This window comes from Crinia signifera, chromosome 4 (assembly GCF_055691185.1).
Source record: "Crinia signifera chromosome 4, ASM5569118v1, whole genome shotgun sequence".
NCBI lineage: Eukaryota > Metazoa > Chordata > Amphibia > Anura > Myobatrachidae > Crinia > Crinia signifera.
The window spans coordinates 311582572-311597203 of record NC_139220.1 but is presented as its reverse complement, the minus strand read 5'-3'; the positions used below and the strand labels follow the sequence as shown (position 1 = coordinate 311597203).

Here is a 14632-nt window from a genome sequence, read left to right as displayed (position 1 = left end):
GGTGGGCAGCAAAATACAGCTGCTTAGCGTGTGACAACCAGAATGACCTCCTTTATCTGTACCTCAATCATTTTGCTTAACCCTGGTTATCCTTAATACCTGGACTTCTAGAATGCCGCGATTGGGAACCACTGGCCTCTGTTACTATTTACAAGCATAAACTGTATACACTCATCATTATCCTGATTACAGCCTGTCGCTGGCAGATGAATAGTAATGAGCACTTACCTGGGGCACTTGTACTGGTGGTCGCTGCTGAGACGGAAAATCCTGTAGGGAGAGATAGGAAAGATCACGTCAGTCAAGTTCAGTCTCAGTTTTTCTAGTGACTTTGGGTCTAATTCAGACCTCCTCGCTGGGCTGCTTATATTTGCTGCTTAGGTAAACACCACCTTGCCGAACCACCCCCCCCCCCCCCCCCCCCCCCGCCGCCCGAATCCCGTCAATAGCATGCTGGTCTCTCACCATTGAATGATTTGTTTTCCCCTTTTGTTTGCCAGCTCCAAATCCTGGCCAGAATGCAGGGGTGTGGATCAGTTGATCACCAGCAAGTTGTTAGACAGTCATTAGGTCGACACCATTTGGTCGACATGCATATTTAGGCCGACATGTGTCTAGGTCGACATGCAGGAAGGTCAACATGAGTCTAGGTCAACATGGGTTAGGTCGACAGGGTCATTAGGTTAACATGGGTTAGGTCGACAGTCAAAAGATCGACACGGGGCTTTTCACTGTTTTTTGACCCGAATGTCAACACAGTCGACATGGACACAGGTTAAAGTGCTCCGCTCGGTGCATCGCTGCGCTCGGCACACTATTTTATTCTACCACCATGTCATAGTGGATGGTAGGGCATGAAATACCGCCTGTCGGCACATGGCGGCTCCAAAAACTGTGAAAAACCCCATGTCCTTTTCGACTGTTGACCTAATGACCCTGTCGACATAACCCATGTCCACCTAGACACATGTCGACCTAAATGCATGTCGACCTAATGGTGTCAACCTAATGACTGTCTAACAACTTGCTGGTGACCTAATGACTGTACCCCCAGCAAATGCTCGTACTTATAAAGCTCTCAGAAGACACTGCGCAGTATGTACTAAGGGTACAATGTGGTAATAGGTTCTAAGGGTCTCCGCGCTCCCCATATGTATCATGCTCTGGAAAGCAGGACTTTCCAAAGCTTCTATTAGATCTATAAATGGCATTGCCTGTAGCAGCCTATGTGCTTCTCTACACAGAATTCCGCGGATGGGGATCTGAATGATCCCTCTCTGTCACATTAAAAAGCTTAGTTACAAGCAGATTCTAACCAATTCGATGCCCTAGGCAAGATTTTTGGCTGGAACCTCCCTCCCCATCACCACTGCCTGTTCCGCCTCAGACCCAACACCCCTTTCCCGGAACAGCACCCAGCAACACCAATCAAAGCAGCAGCCAGCAACACCCATTACCCATAGCAATTTCCATCCAAGACCACCATATTTTATGTCACGCAGTAGTATCCCTTATTCACATTACATGACATGTACTGTCCCTTATTCATCTTACACCACAGAGTTGTACCTTGTACACGTTACACCCATCCCAGTCCCGCGGCTGCTTGCTCTCAGGGAAAGCCAGCCCTAGGCTTGGAATGTATGCCCCTTGGTATTCCATTTGCCTAGTTTGCCTATGCCCAGCTTTGATTACAAGAAACCAATGGAATGCGTTTTGCATATAAAGACCCCTTATACAGTAAATACCATCTCCTACAGCTCACAGCACTTTATCCCCACCCACTTTATCTCTCTACAAGCCTTCAAACGTAGACCCCAATATTACAGAGGCCCATACATGAGTCTCATTCTCTCTATGGCAAAGAGACACTCGCCTTGTAGAAGGGCCACAAGAACGACGACCACTTCGGCTTTCATCTCCACGGTCCGTGGTCTGCGGTGTCCCTGCTAAAGGTTCCCAGTAATACGGAGCGATCCTCTCTCCGACACGTCCGTGCAATAACTACAGGGACAGCGATTACCTGCTTATCTGTTACGGGTTTATTGCCGGACCATCCCACTGTTACGTCAGAGATCAAAGTTTGGATGTTTGTCTTGAGCAGATTGATCACACTGAGCAACACCATGATGATACGTGACCACACTGGGATACAGCCAAATGCGTCTTACGCAAATGAAGTTATGATTGTTAATTGTTCGTCACTGAAAATGATAATCATGGTTCATATTGTTAATTAGCTTTACATTTCAACATACAGTACTGCGTCACTCAACAGCGTCATTAAGGGGTTGCGGGCTGCATCCAAGTGTCACCTGCTGAGGGGTGGCACCAGAATGCCAGCTCCTGCTCAGTGACAGTAGCCAAATGCAGCACCGTGGTTCTGGCACAGTGTAGAAGCTGGGCAGTACAGTCAGACAAGTTTCTGTGGCAACTCCGGGGCACCCGTAGTGATGGAAGACGGGGGCCGTGGCATGAAGCCACGCCCCCTCTATCAAAGCCACACCCCTTTTTGGCACGTTCCAGAGTTGCGGGCACTTATTTGGCAACAACACTCTGGGTGTCATGGCGATATATGGTATAGAAAAAAAGAAATTCTACCACAGGCGCCGCAATTCCACAAGCTGCATATAAGACTATAAAGATGGTGACCGGACCACTCAAATGGATAATAATGGAAAGTATAGGTCTCAGATGCGCTACAGCAATGTCCAGATAGGGTATATTTCCTCCAGATTAAGGGCTTTATTCTGATCGGTGCGGCCGGATCCGAATATGCGGCCAGGACCGTGCGTGCGAAACCCCGCCTTCCATACGGATCGCCAACTCCGTCCGTACGCGGTAAGAAGCTGGCTGAACGGACCACATGTGTATTTTTCATGGAATACGCCTCCTCCATCTCAGGGAACCTCCCCCATCATTCGATGGTCGCAGACCATCGAATGCAGGACCGAGTGGTCCACCAGCTCCCGCAACCTCAGACCACACGGACATTTTTCCGTGCAAAAGCAGGGATCTGGGCGGGCAGCTGACATCCAGCGATGTCATATGTCCGCCCCCTACACGTGCGTCACGACTGCATTACCATACGTACGCCCAGTGTTTGCATGGGAACGCCCATGAAACGCGGGGCGTATGCATATGGTAATGAGCCCAAATAGCCCTTCACGCCCCTCTCCACCCCCTGTTCGGAGTGTTCACATTTCATGCAGGATTTGGCCGTACGCCCCGCTTGCACATGCGCAGAGACGCCTCTGCACATGCGCAGACACAAAACATCGGCGGCACGAACGCACGCGGATATTACCGCACCAACCAGAATAAGGGCCTAAGTTTTCACCCTCATGTAAATTCCAAGATTCATCATATATGGAAAAAAGAGGGGAGAGGATATACAATAGTGTAATACTGTATAAATACAATGTTCTCTTTTGGTGTAAACGGAGATTATGGAAAGAGTGTTCCCAGAGATTCCAATGTTCCGGGGATATTACGGGATCACATCACTCGTGCAATCTTATAATATTGCTCACATGTATGCTTCCATGTCACAGGCTGCGTGAACTCCTATAAAGGTTTCTTTGGATGGATTATCGCGGAGACCGGATAAAAATGCTTTTATTTTTAAAAAAGCAATGCAGGATCAGATATATACAGTAAGACAACACCTGTAACCAAACTAGATGTGACCCGGGTATTTGGTATGGTAAAAAATGTTCCACGCTGCTAATGTATAAAATGTAGACATTAAATTCAACATGTTTCGGCGTACTGCGATGCCTTTATCAAGAAGGTGCCAACAATCAGGGTCTCCAGGCATGTGAACCCGAGGGTCTGATGCCTACAGACCCCTCCACACGCAGAGTTAGATCCAAAAAGATGGCGTATATGTTCCCTAGGTCGACCACAGGAAAGTTGACTTTTATTAGATCAACCGCTGAAGGTCGACAGGCCTTAGGTCGGCACCCTCAACAGGATGACAAGGTGGACACAAGCATAAGGTCGACAGTCAAAAGGTCGACATGGGGTTTTTCACCTTTTTTTTTTTTTGGAGCTGACAGGAGGTATTTCATGCCCTACCATCCACTAGGGCAGGGGTGGGGAAACATATGGACCGCCGGCCGGATGCGGCCAGCGAACCAATTCTGTCTGGCCGGCTGCCCCCCCACCAGTGTGCAATGACGAGCGGCACACAGGGCCGGATTAACAATGGGGCTGATGGAGCTACAGCTCCAGGCCCACTCTCCTGTGGGGGCCAATGTGTTTTGCTCTGTGGAGATCTCACGGTGTGCCTTGGCAATTTTAAATCTTTTTAAGTGTGCTGCGAGGTAAAAAGGTTGAAAATCACTGCCCTGAGTGTATTTATTGTCATTGGATTTGGTTAGTTTTGTCTCTTTAGAGTATTACATTGTCTTTTAGGTTTACGCCTTTGTCCAGTCTTCACAGAGAGGGGAGTAAGAAGACACTGTATTACTGGAAGAAGCTGTATATACGTATTTATTTCACTGTTCACTGTCCCGATCTAACAGTATCCAATATAAACAACGTTACAATTCTGGATGATTGAGTAACAGCATACAATATAACAATAAACATAATTCCAGATGATTGCATACCAACACAATAAAAGTATTTTATAATACAGGAACGCTGCGTCCCTGTGACTTCTCCCCACTAGTGTCGTTATCACCTAAACGCAGGTTGTTTAAATGACCTTACACTATGACGGGTGTCATCCAGTCACTATAAACAATATGACCATACAATCAGTTACAAATGCAGTAACAACAGTCTCTCATCGTCCCACGCAATAGAGTTTACTGTTGGGAAGTTGCGTGCTTGTTTGAAGAATACTGATGAAGAGAAGGCTAATTATAGCCGTATTATAGCCTTTTTAGTTAAAACCCATCAAAATGACGGCCTCTGCAATGTACATTGACTTTGAGCTGTGACAGTTTTACTTTCACTTTGAGCTGTGACAGTTTTTAACCCACAAAACTCTCCACCCCGCCCTATCTGCTCCTACCTTCAATCTCTGCAGACACCCCACCCCTTTCCCCCAGTAAAAATCCACCACCGCCAACTAGCCCAGTTATTGCAAAGGGTTTCTATTGGATGCGTTATCTACTAATCACATACTGGGCTGTGATTGGCAGAAAAGGCTTCCGACAGGAAGCCTTTCTGCCAGATCATCTCTGCTCCTAGTGCTGCGGCCGACGCAGTCCTTAGAAGCCGCAGGAAAGAGACAGGGGCGCGATTGCGATGAATACGGGTATGAGTCGCCACTGGGCACATCACTAATCTTTAAAGATGTATATACTGTATGTATATCTACACCCAATTGTATATATAGACTATACCCACACATACTGTACCTCCACAGCAATATATACAGATAAAGGGCCTGATTCAGACCTATGCATAAAGGGCCGAATTTGGCTACCATATGAACATGACTGTATCCACCACCTGCCCCGTGAACTCCAGCCTCGCGAATAGGTTTGCAAGGCTTGCCAATGGATGTGTACAGGTACACGTGGAGTAGCCAGAACAGGTCCAAATTTCCAATGTGTATGAGAACGCACCCGCTCGCCTGCTACTGATTCAGGCAGTCACGCCCCCCAGTACAGCAAATCCCACAATTCGCGGGTCTTTGAGGAGGGGGTAGGGGAAAATGATGCAATTTGCATCTTTAGCACCGCCTCTCCTCCCAAAAAGACGCAAATCGTGGTAATTTACGGCTGGGAGATGCGGGGGGTGCTGCTGATATCCGGGAAGGTTGTTCACCTTTCCAGGGGGGCCGGGAGGTGGACATGATTTTCAGGAACTCCCAGAAAACGCTGCGATACTGTCCCCAAATGGCTGCAGGATGTCAATCCCCCTGCGAGCAACCAACGACGTACAATAATTGCCCATGCAGCAAAATTGCAGCGACTGGGTCTGAATCAGGCCCATGGTTTGGGCACATTGGCCAGATGCCAAGGGGGACAGATTATTTCCCTGCAACTAGGGACTAGGGGATCAGAGTTCAGGAGGCAGAGCAATCTGCCAACGAGTATATAAAACTACATACCAGGTGTGTGGAGCTGGAGCAGTAACCAGCTGCTGAAAGGCTAATATCTCTGGTTCTGGGCACAGTAGAGACAAGCTAATAGTGTCCATCAAAGGGGGAGAGTCACAGCTTTTGCTCTCTCACAGTCTTGCCGCTTTCACCTACGCAACATCTCACGCATCAGACCATTCCTCTCCACTGACACGACCAAAATTCTCATTCACTCTCTTGTCATCTCCTGCCTTGACTACTGCAACATCCTTCTCTCTGGGCTACCTCTCACCCGCCTCGCACCTCTCCAATCCATTCTTAACGCTGCTGCTAGGCTCATCTTCCTCTCCCGCCGCTCTACCTCCGCCTCCCCCCTCTGTCTATCTCTTCACTGGCTCCCCATTCCTTTCCGAGTTCTCTTTAAACTCCTCACCACAACCTACAAGGCTCTCTCCTCCTCCACCGCTCCCTACCTCTCTTCACTGATCTCTATCCACACTCCCTCCTGTCCTCTTCGCTCCATCGCTGACCGCCGACTGACCTCTCACCTAATAACCTCCTCTCACTCCCGTGTCCAAGACTTCTCTCGCGCTGCCCCCCTGCACTGGAACAACCTCCCGCCACCCATCAGGCTTTCTGATTCCCTTACCTCCTTCAAGCGCTCCCTCAAAACCCACTTTTTTCGACTAGCCTATCCCTCCTCCTAACCTCTTTTGATCCTCCTATCCTGCCTCCGTTCCCCTCCGTTCCTACTTATCCTGTTGTTTTTCGTTCGTCCACCCACCTATTTTTAGTATGTTAACTCTTATGAGTAGGGTCCTCCTGCCTCACGTACTCACCCTACCTCTTTACCTCACCTGTGCTCCTGTCCTGTTCTTCCTTCCTCTACTTCATCTTCAGTCTCCTCGACAATTTTGACACCTACTTCTGAACTGATGCTGATTTTAGTTCTACCAGCTATACCCCTATTTATACTGTATTTTTCAACACACCCTGTACGTTACCTTGTCATTTGTTTTTTTGTTTGCTATGTACGGCGCTGCGGACACTTTGTGGCGCCTTATAAATAAACGTTCTACTACTACTACTATATATACCCTCAGACAAAACCTGAAATATCTGACTGGGAAACAATTAACAGGTTTGGATGGGGACCACTGCTTTGAAGTCAGATATCTCCGGTTCCCCAGGGCCGATTTTTAAAATTCTTGTACCCATGGAAAGAGGGGACCCTCAGCTTTCAGTCTGGGACCCTTAGACTCCTGGGGGGGGGGATGTTCTGGGTACTCAGAAACCTCCCCCCCCCCCCCTGCGTGCGCCACTGAGTGCCATAGTCAGCTGTGTGGGAGCCTGGTACTTTTTGGGGCATGTGCTTCAATCATGAGAGGTATGGCCACGTCCCCAATAGAAAAAATATATACCCTCCAACAGTGTTTACATGGCACTGCCCACTAAAAATGACGGGGCACCTTGAGCCCCTCAGCCACTGGCAAATTCAGGGGAGGGCGACCTATGCAACCTTTTGTGCATGTTGACCTAGAGTCTAGAGCAGTGATGGCTAACCTAGACACTCCAGCTGTTGTTGAACTACACATCCCAGCATGCCCTGCATCAGGTTTAGCATGGACAAATAGCAAAACTGTAGCAGAGCATGCTGGGATGTGTTGTTCAACAACATCTGGAGTGTCAAGGTTAACCATCAGGGGTCTAGACACTCTATCAAATGACCCATACTCGGCAAGACACTACTACAGTATATAGGTTATTGGCAGATTACAGGTCTCAGCACACTGCTGCCATCTACTGGCCACAGGAGAGATAACAGTTATTTCCATTGGCTTCATCCTCCTTTTCCTTTTTTATTATATGGTTTCTGTAGCTCTCATTTCCTCCTATTCCTATTTTTTTTATATGAATGGGAACATCAACAGGGCACCAAAAAGAGAGAAATGGTTATCCGCACAGGATCCTCGTTTAAATTGAGGAAATTAGGACCCCCTAGGGTTTTTAGTCAAGTATGGCGTCAGCCTTTGGTTCACCTTTGCAGGAGGTGTGCCACCACTGGACAAAATTTGGATCATTTTAATGAGAAGAGAGAAAAAGAACAGTATGTCTTTAACGGGTGCACCCGAATGGTCCTTAAATAAAATTTAACATTTATTATTATTGATTAAAACTAAGCGAAATATGACAAACACACATGTAACATTGAACGTGAATACAAGGGAAGGATAGGTGTGTTTATTAAAACCGGTGGCCTACTAGTTACGCACTGGTATAATGTATGTAATAGTTACAGGTTATATCAAAGTCGACATGAGTGTACACGAATAAAATTAATAAATGTGTTGATCTGTTACTGTGTCTCAGTGTCTTTGTTTCTCAGGTGGGGTATAATGCCCACGGTAGCGCAGTGGGTTATGTTATGTGTGAATACACTAGTCCTCTAAGGGTTAAGTTGTCCCAAGGTGACAGTGTATAATTCTCACTGACCATCACTTAGATCTCACCTCATACTGTGCTCATAATGTTACCCACCTGGCTGCTGCAACGACCACTGGCGCCGCTGATGGCTGCCTAGGCGCTGTGCAGCTCGGCGGGTATGTGTGCCCTGTGAGATTACTGAACTGTCCCTGCTTATATTGTTACCCACCGGCTGCTGCAACGACCAGTGGCGCCGCGGATGGCTGCCTAGGCGCTGTGCGACTCGGTGGGTATGTGTCCCCGGTATGTGTTCCAAGTGTGTTAAACTGTACTGTCCCTGCTTATATTGTCACCTGGCCTGCTGCTGCGGCGACCAGTGGCGCCGCTGATGGCTGCCTGGGCGCTGAGCAAATCGGCGGGTATGTGTTCCCGTGTGATAACTGTACTGTCCCTGCTTATATGTTACTCACCTGGCTGCTGCAACGACCAGTGGCGCCGCTGATGGCTGCCTAGGTGCTGCGCAGCTCGGAGGGTATGTGCCCCCCGCATGTAATGTCCTAATGTAACGTATGTAATGCCCCCCCCCCCCCTTCATCCCTGCTTGATGCTGCACTGTAATCCGCAAAAAATTCCTATTGTGCGCAAGCAGACATGGCCAATAAAGTTGATTCTATTCTATTCTATTCTAAACCACTAGGGTTAGCTTGTAATTCGTGAGCAGGGTTTAGACTGCAATATAATATGTTGTATTGTTAAATTTTATTCAGGTTGCATGGGACGACATAATGTCGTCTTTATAATAAATGATATAACACCACTGATTTCTGCATGTGTCTTTATTATAACATGGTTTTAGAGCAATAGTGTTTCAAAAATATTCGTGACAGCGGTTCTTTTTATGTGTATGCTGGCTCAGTGGCTCTTACAGATTGACCTACTGTGTCTGCAGCAGTATCATTGATTTTATAGTGACATGCTTATGTCTGATTTAACCTGCAGATTTATAGTATTTCGAGTGCAGGAAACAATTGTTGCAGAATCAGAGAAAATACTTTATGGCAACCTTGTACCACCTCTCAGCACTTATAATGTCAAATTCTCATATATGATCAGGGTGCGGGAGCCGTGGGTGAGGTGTTGATTGCAATGGTCGACACGGTGTCAACCCAAAAAGAAACCCTTTTTATTTCACACACAATAATGACAAACACCGAGTATATGTAGTTGGTGGTTACTATTAGGGGTGCGGTTAACCCTGATGTTACCGCTACGTATGAGCTTAGTCAACAGATATTTCAGATATCCGCTGCTGGTCGGTACTAGTTTAGAGATTATTCATATGAGACACATTGTACACTCGTCTCTGTAATCCCTGACGCATATAACACGCTGAGTATAGTGACCGTAGTGGTTCCTCTTACAAGTATATCGGCTCTGTGGGCATATGAGGTAGCCAGCTGCGTATCAGCGTTAAGCAGGGATTACTATTAGCTCTTAATAGCATGTCATTAGCAAGGCTCTGTATCAAGTCGCCGCTGCTGCCCCCCCTAGGGAGTATGGGGTTGGAAGCCAATACACGACACCTATGAGCTTATGATAACCTGTAGGGAGAGAATACAGAAATCAAAATGCAGTGCTAGTATATGGCGAACGAGTAGGCACCACCGTTAGCCGGCGCGCGCTTCGCCTCCAGCTTTTTCAAGGCTACGCTACCGTGGGCATTATACCCCACCTGAGAAACAAAGACACTGAGACACAGTAATAATTCAACACATTTATTAATTTTATCCGTGTACACTCATGTCGACTTTGAGATAACCTGTAACTATTACATACATTATACCAGTGCGTAACGAGTAGGCCACCGGTTTTAATAAACACACCTATCCTTCCCTTGTATTCACGTTCAATGTTACATGTGTGTTTGTCATATTTCGCTTAGTTTTAATCAAGAATAATAAAGGTTAAATTTTATTTTAAGGACCATTCAGGTGCACCCGTTAAAAACATACTGTTCTCTTTCTCTCTTCTCATTAAAACATCAACAGGGCACAATGACTTGGAAGCTTAATGACTTATTGCTGCAATATGTTGGTGGTAAATAGATGGTATATATACCTCATAGAATTACATTACACATGCCACTAATATCATGCATGTGCTGTATGTCCCCCCTTTATAGCAGGGTAGCACCAATGCTTCAAATTCCCACGGGGGGTGGGGGTCACAGTTTTCATATTGATGGTTGCGCTCTTCTTATTTTGTTGCCGATCCCTTTGTGCCCCCACAATTCTGGTGCCCAAGGTACATGCATCGATGACCCGTACCGCACAGCACAATGGCGTTACTTGTTCAGCACATGTGCACATACCAAACATCAGTACTGTGTGGCATACGCTGCTATGCCAATCAGGCCTATTTAAGCAATTGTCCTACCGTTTATATTATGTACAGAGGTGGCCGTCTACATCATTGCCCGCGGTGTGTTCACAGTACAGGCCACTTGGCACGGCATTGCGTATTGTAGGCGTTAGCGCGTAGGCACCCTTCTGCTAAACCTCTTGTGAGTTGATCCAGAAAGGTTGACAAGGAAGATTATTTTAAGACCTTCTAATTGCCATTGATTGTATTTTGTATATGAGTAGTTGTATATTGTCTACATCAGTGGTGTCAAACTCATGGCCCTCCAGCTGTTGTGGAAGTACGCATCCCAGCATGCCCTGCCACAGATTTAACATAATGGATTGCTAAAACTGCGGCAGGGCATGCTGGGACGGGTAGTTCCACAACAGCTGGAGGGCCATGAGTTTGACACCACTGGTCTACAGCTACAATTATGGCAGCCAAAGAAATCTATATGAAAGTCAGCATATTTAAATGATCTGTTTTGAGTATGAGAGCGAGAGGTTCACGTGTAGTTGGACAGCATGGTTGGTCTAATGGTTACCATGACTCCTCACAGCGGTCTTGGTTTTGAATCTCACCGGGGCCTTAACTGTGTGGAGTTTGCATGTGCTCTCCATATTTACGTGAGTTTACTCTTGATTGCTCAGGTTTCCTCTCACAATCCAAACGCACACACGCTGCTAGGTAAGTTGGCTCCTGACAAAAACTATCACTGGTGTATAACAGGAGCACAGAATAAAGGGGTAACTGATCGCATATCAGCGAATTCGCAACACCCAGCGTCATACCCTCCAACATGACCCATTCCATTAGGTACAAAATGCTCTGTTCCTGGACTTCCCTGCCAGTGGCAGTTACACATGTGGGTACTCTTTACTTAGCACGGCGCCCACGATGTCCATCGCGGTCATCGGGTGTAAAAAATCGCGGGCATCGCATGCACTACAGTAACGGGTGCGACGCGACCGACGCGATGCCCGCGATTTCCCATAGGGATCAATGTTAAATTTTTCAATGGACACGATTTTTCTGTTCAATGCATGTCATTAGCAAGGCTCTGTATCAAGTCGCCGCTGCTGCCCCCCCTAGGGAGTATGGGGTTGGAAGCCAATACACGACACCTATGAGCTTATGATAACCTGTAGGGAGAGAATACAGAAATCAAAATGCAGTGCTAGTATATGGCGAACGAGTAGGCACCACCGTTAGCCGGCGCGCGCTTCGCCTCCAGCTTTTTCAAGGCTACGCTACCGTGGGCATTATACCCCACCTGAGAAACAAAGACACTGAGACACAGTAATAATTCAACACATTTATTAATTTTATCCGTGTACACTCATGTCGACTTTGAGATAACCTGTAACTATTACATACATTATACCAGTGCGTAACGAGTAGGCCACCGGTTTTAATAAACACACCTATCCTTCCCTTGTATTCACGTTCAATGTTACATGTGTGTTTGTCATATTTCGCTTAGTTTTAATCAAGAATAATAAAGGTTAAATTTTATTTTAAGGACCATTCAGGTGCACCCGTTAAAAACATACTGTTCTCTTTCTCTCTTCTCATTAAAACATCAACAGGGCACAATGACTTGGAAGCTTAATGACTTATTGCTGCAATATGTTGGTGGTAAATAGATGGTATATATACCTCATAGAATTACATTACACATGCCACTAATATCATGCATGTGCTGTATGTCCCCCCTTTATAGCAGGGTAGCACCAATGCTTCAAATTCCCACGGGGGGTGGGGGTCACAGTTTTCATATTGATGGTTGCGCTCTTCTTATTTTGTTGCCGATCCCTTTGTGCCCCCACAATTCTGGTGCCCAAGGTACATGCATCGATGACCCGTACCGCACAGCACAATGGCGTTACTTGTTCAGCACATGTGCACATACCAAACATCAGTACTGTGTGGCATACGCTGCTATGCCAATCAGGCCTATTTAAGCAATTGTCCTACCGTTTATATTATGTACAGAGGTGGCCGTCTACATCATTGCCCGCGGTGTGTTCACAGTACAGGCCACTTGGCACGGCATTGCGTATTGTAGGCGTTAGCGCGTAGGCACCCTTCTGCTAAACCTCTTGTGAGTTGATCCAGAAAGGTTGACAAGGAAGATTATTTTAAGACCTTCTAATTGCCATTGATTGTATTTTGTATATGAGTAGTTGTATATTGTCTACATCAGTGGTGTCAAACTCATGGCCCTCCAGCTGTTGTGGAAGTACGCATCCCAGCATGCCCTGCCACAGATTTAACATAATGGATTGCTAAAACTGCGGCAGGGCATGCTGGGACGGGTAGTTCCACAACAGCTGGAGGGCCATGAGTTTGACACCACTGGTCTACAGCTACAATTATGGCAGCCAAAGAAATCTATATGAAAGTCAGCATATTTAAATGATCTGTTTTGAGTATGAGAGCGAGAGGTTCACGTGTAGTTGGACAGCATGGTTGGTCTAATGGTTACCATGACTCCTCACAGCGGTCTTGGTTTTGAATCTCACCGGGGCCTTAACTGTGTGGAGTTTGCATGTGCTCTCCATATTTACGTGAGTTTACTCTTGATTGCTCAGGTTTCCTCTCACAATCCAAACGCACACACGCTGCTAGGTAAGTTGGCTCCTGACAAAAACTATCACTGGTGTATAACAGGAGCACAGAATAAAGGGGTAACTGATCGCATATCAGCGAATTCGCAACACCCAGCGTCATACCCTCCAACATGACCCATTCCATTAGGTACAAAATGCTCTGTTCCTGGACTTCCCTGCCAGTGGCAGTTACACATGTGGGTACTCTTTACTTAGCACGGCGCCCACGATGTCCATCGCGGTCATCGGGTGTAAAAAATCGCGGGCATCGCATGCACTACAGTAACGGGTGCGACGCGACCGACGCGATGCCCGCGATTTCCCATAGGGATCAATGTTAAATTTTTCAATGGACACGATTTTTCTGTTCAATGCCTCAATGCCCGCGATTTTTCCATAGGAAACAATGTTAAATGGGCCACAGAGCCCAAATAGCCACCCTTATCAGTGAAATGTCCCCCACAATTTTTAACGACCCCCCACGATCCACGTGAACCCGAAGCGTGGCGAGGGGCGGCGGTACGCGTCCTCCGACCTTTTCATACCCCCACTATCCACGTCGGCGTGGAGTTGAGAATAGAATAGTGTGGCGAGCGCAGCGAGCCACCGAGCCCGAAGCGTGGCGAGCGCAGCGAGCCCCGCGAGGGGACGCGGATACCTTCACAGGTAAATGCGGCCCTACGTGGGCTTCACAGGTATCCGCGTCCCCTTGCGGGGCTCGCTGCGCTCGCCACGCTTCGGGCTCGGTGGCTCGCTGCGCTCGCCACACTATTCTATTCTCAACTCCACGCCAACGTGGATAGTGGGGGTATGAAAAGGTCGGAGGACGCGTACCGCCGCCCCTCGCGGGCTCGCAGCGCTCGCCACGCTTCGTGTTCGCGTGGATCGTGGGGGGTCGGTAAAAATTGTGGGGGACATTTCACTGCTAAGGGTGCCTATTTGGGCTCTGTGGCCCATTTAACATTGTTTCCTATGGCTAAATCGCGGGCATTGAGGCATTGAACTGAAAAATCGTGTCCATTGAAAAATTTAACATTGATCCCTATGGGAAATCGTGGGCATCGCGTCGGTCGTGTCGCACCCGTTACTTTAGTGCATACGATGGACGCGATGCCCGCGATGGGCGCTGTCCTAGGTAAAGAGTACCCAG

At 47.4% G+C, this 14632-nt stretch overlaps 1 long non-coding RNA gene across 2 annotated transcripts in view; it reads left to right on the top strand.

Moving 5' to 3' along the window:
• Positions 1–14632, top strand: part of LOC146075816 (uncharacterized) — a 268209-nt gene that overhangs the window by 40249 nt on the left and 213328 nt on the right. The window lies entirely within an intron of this gene.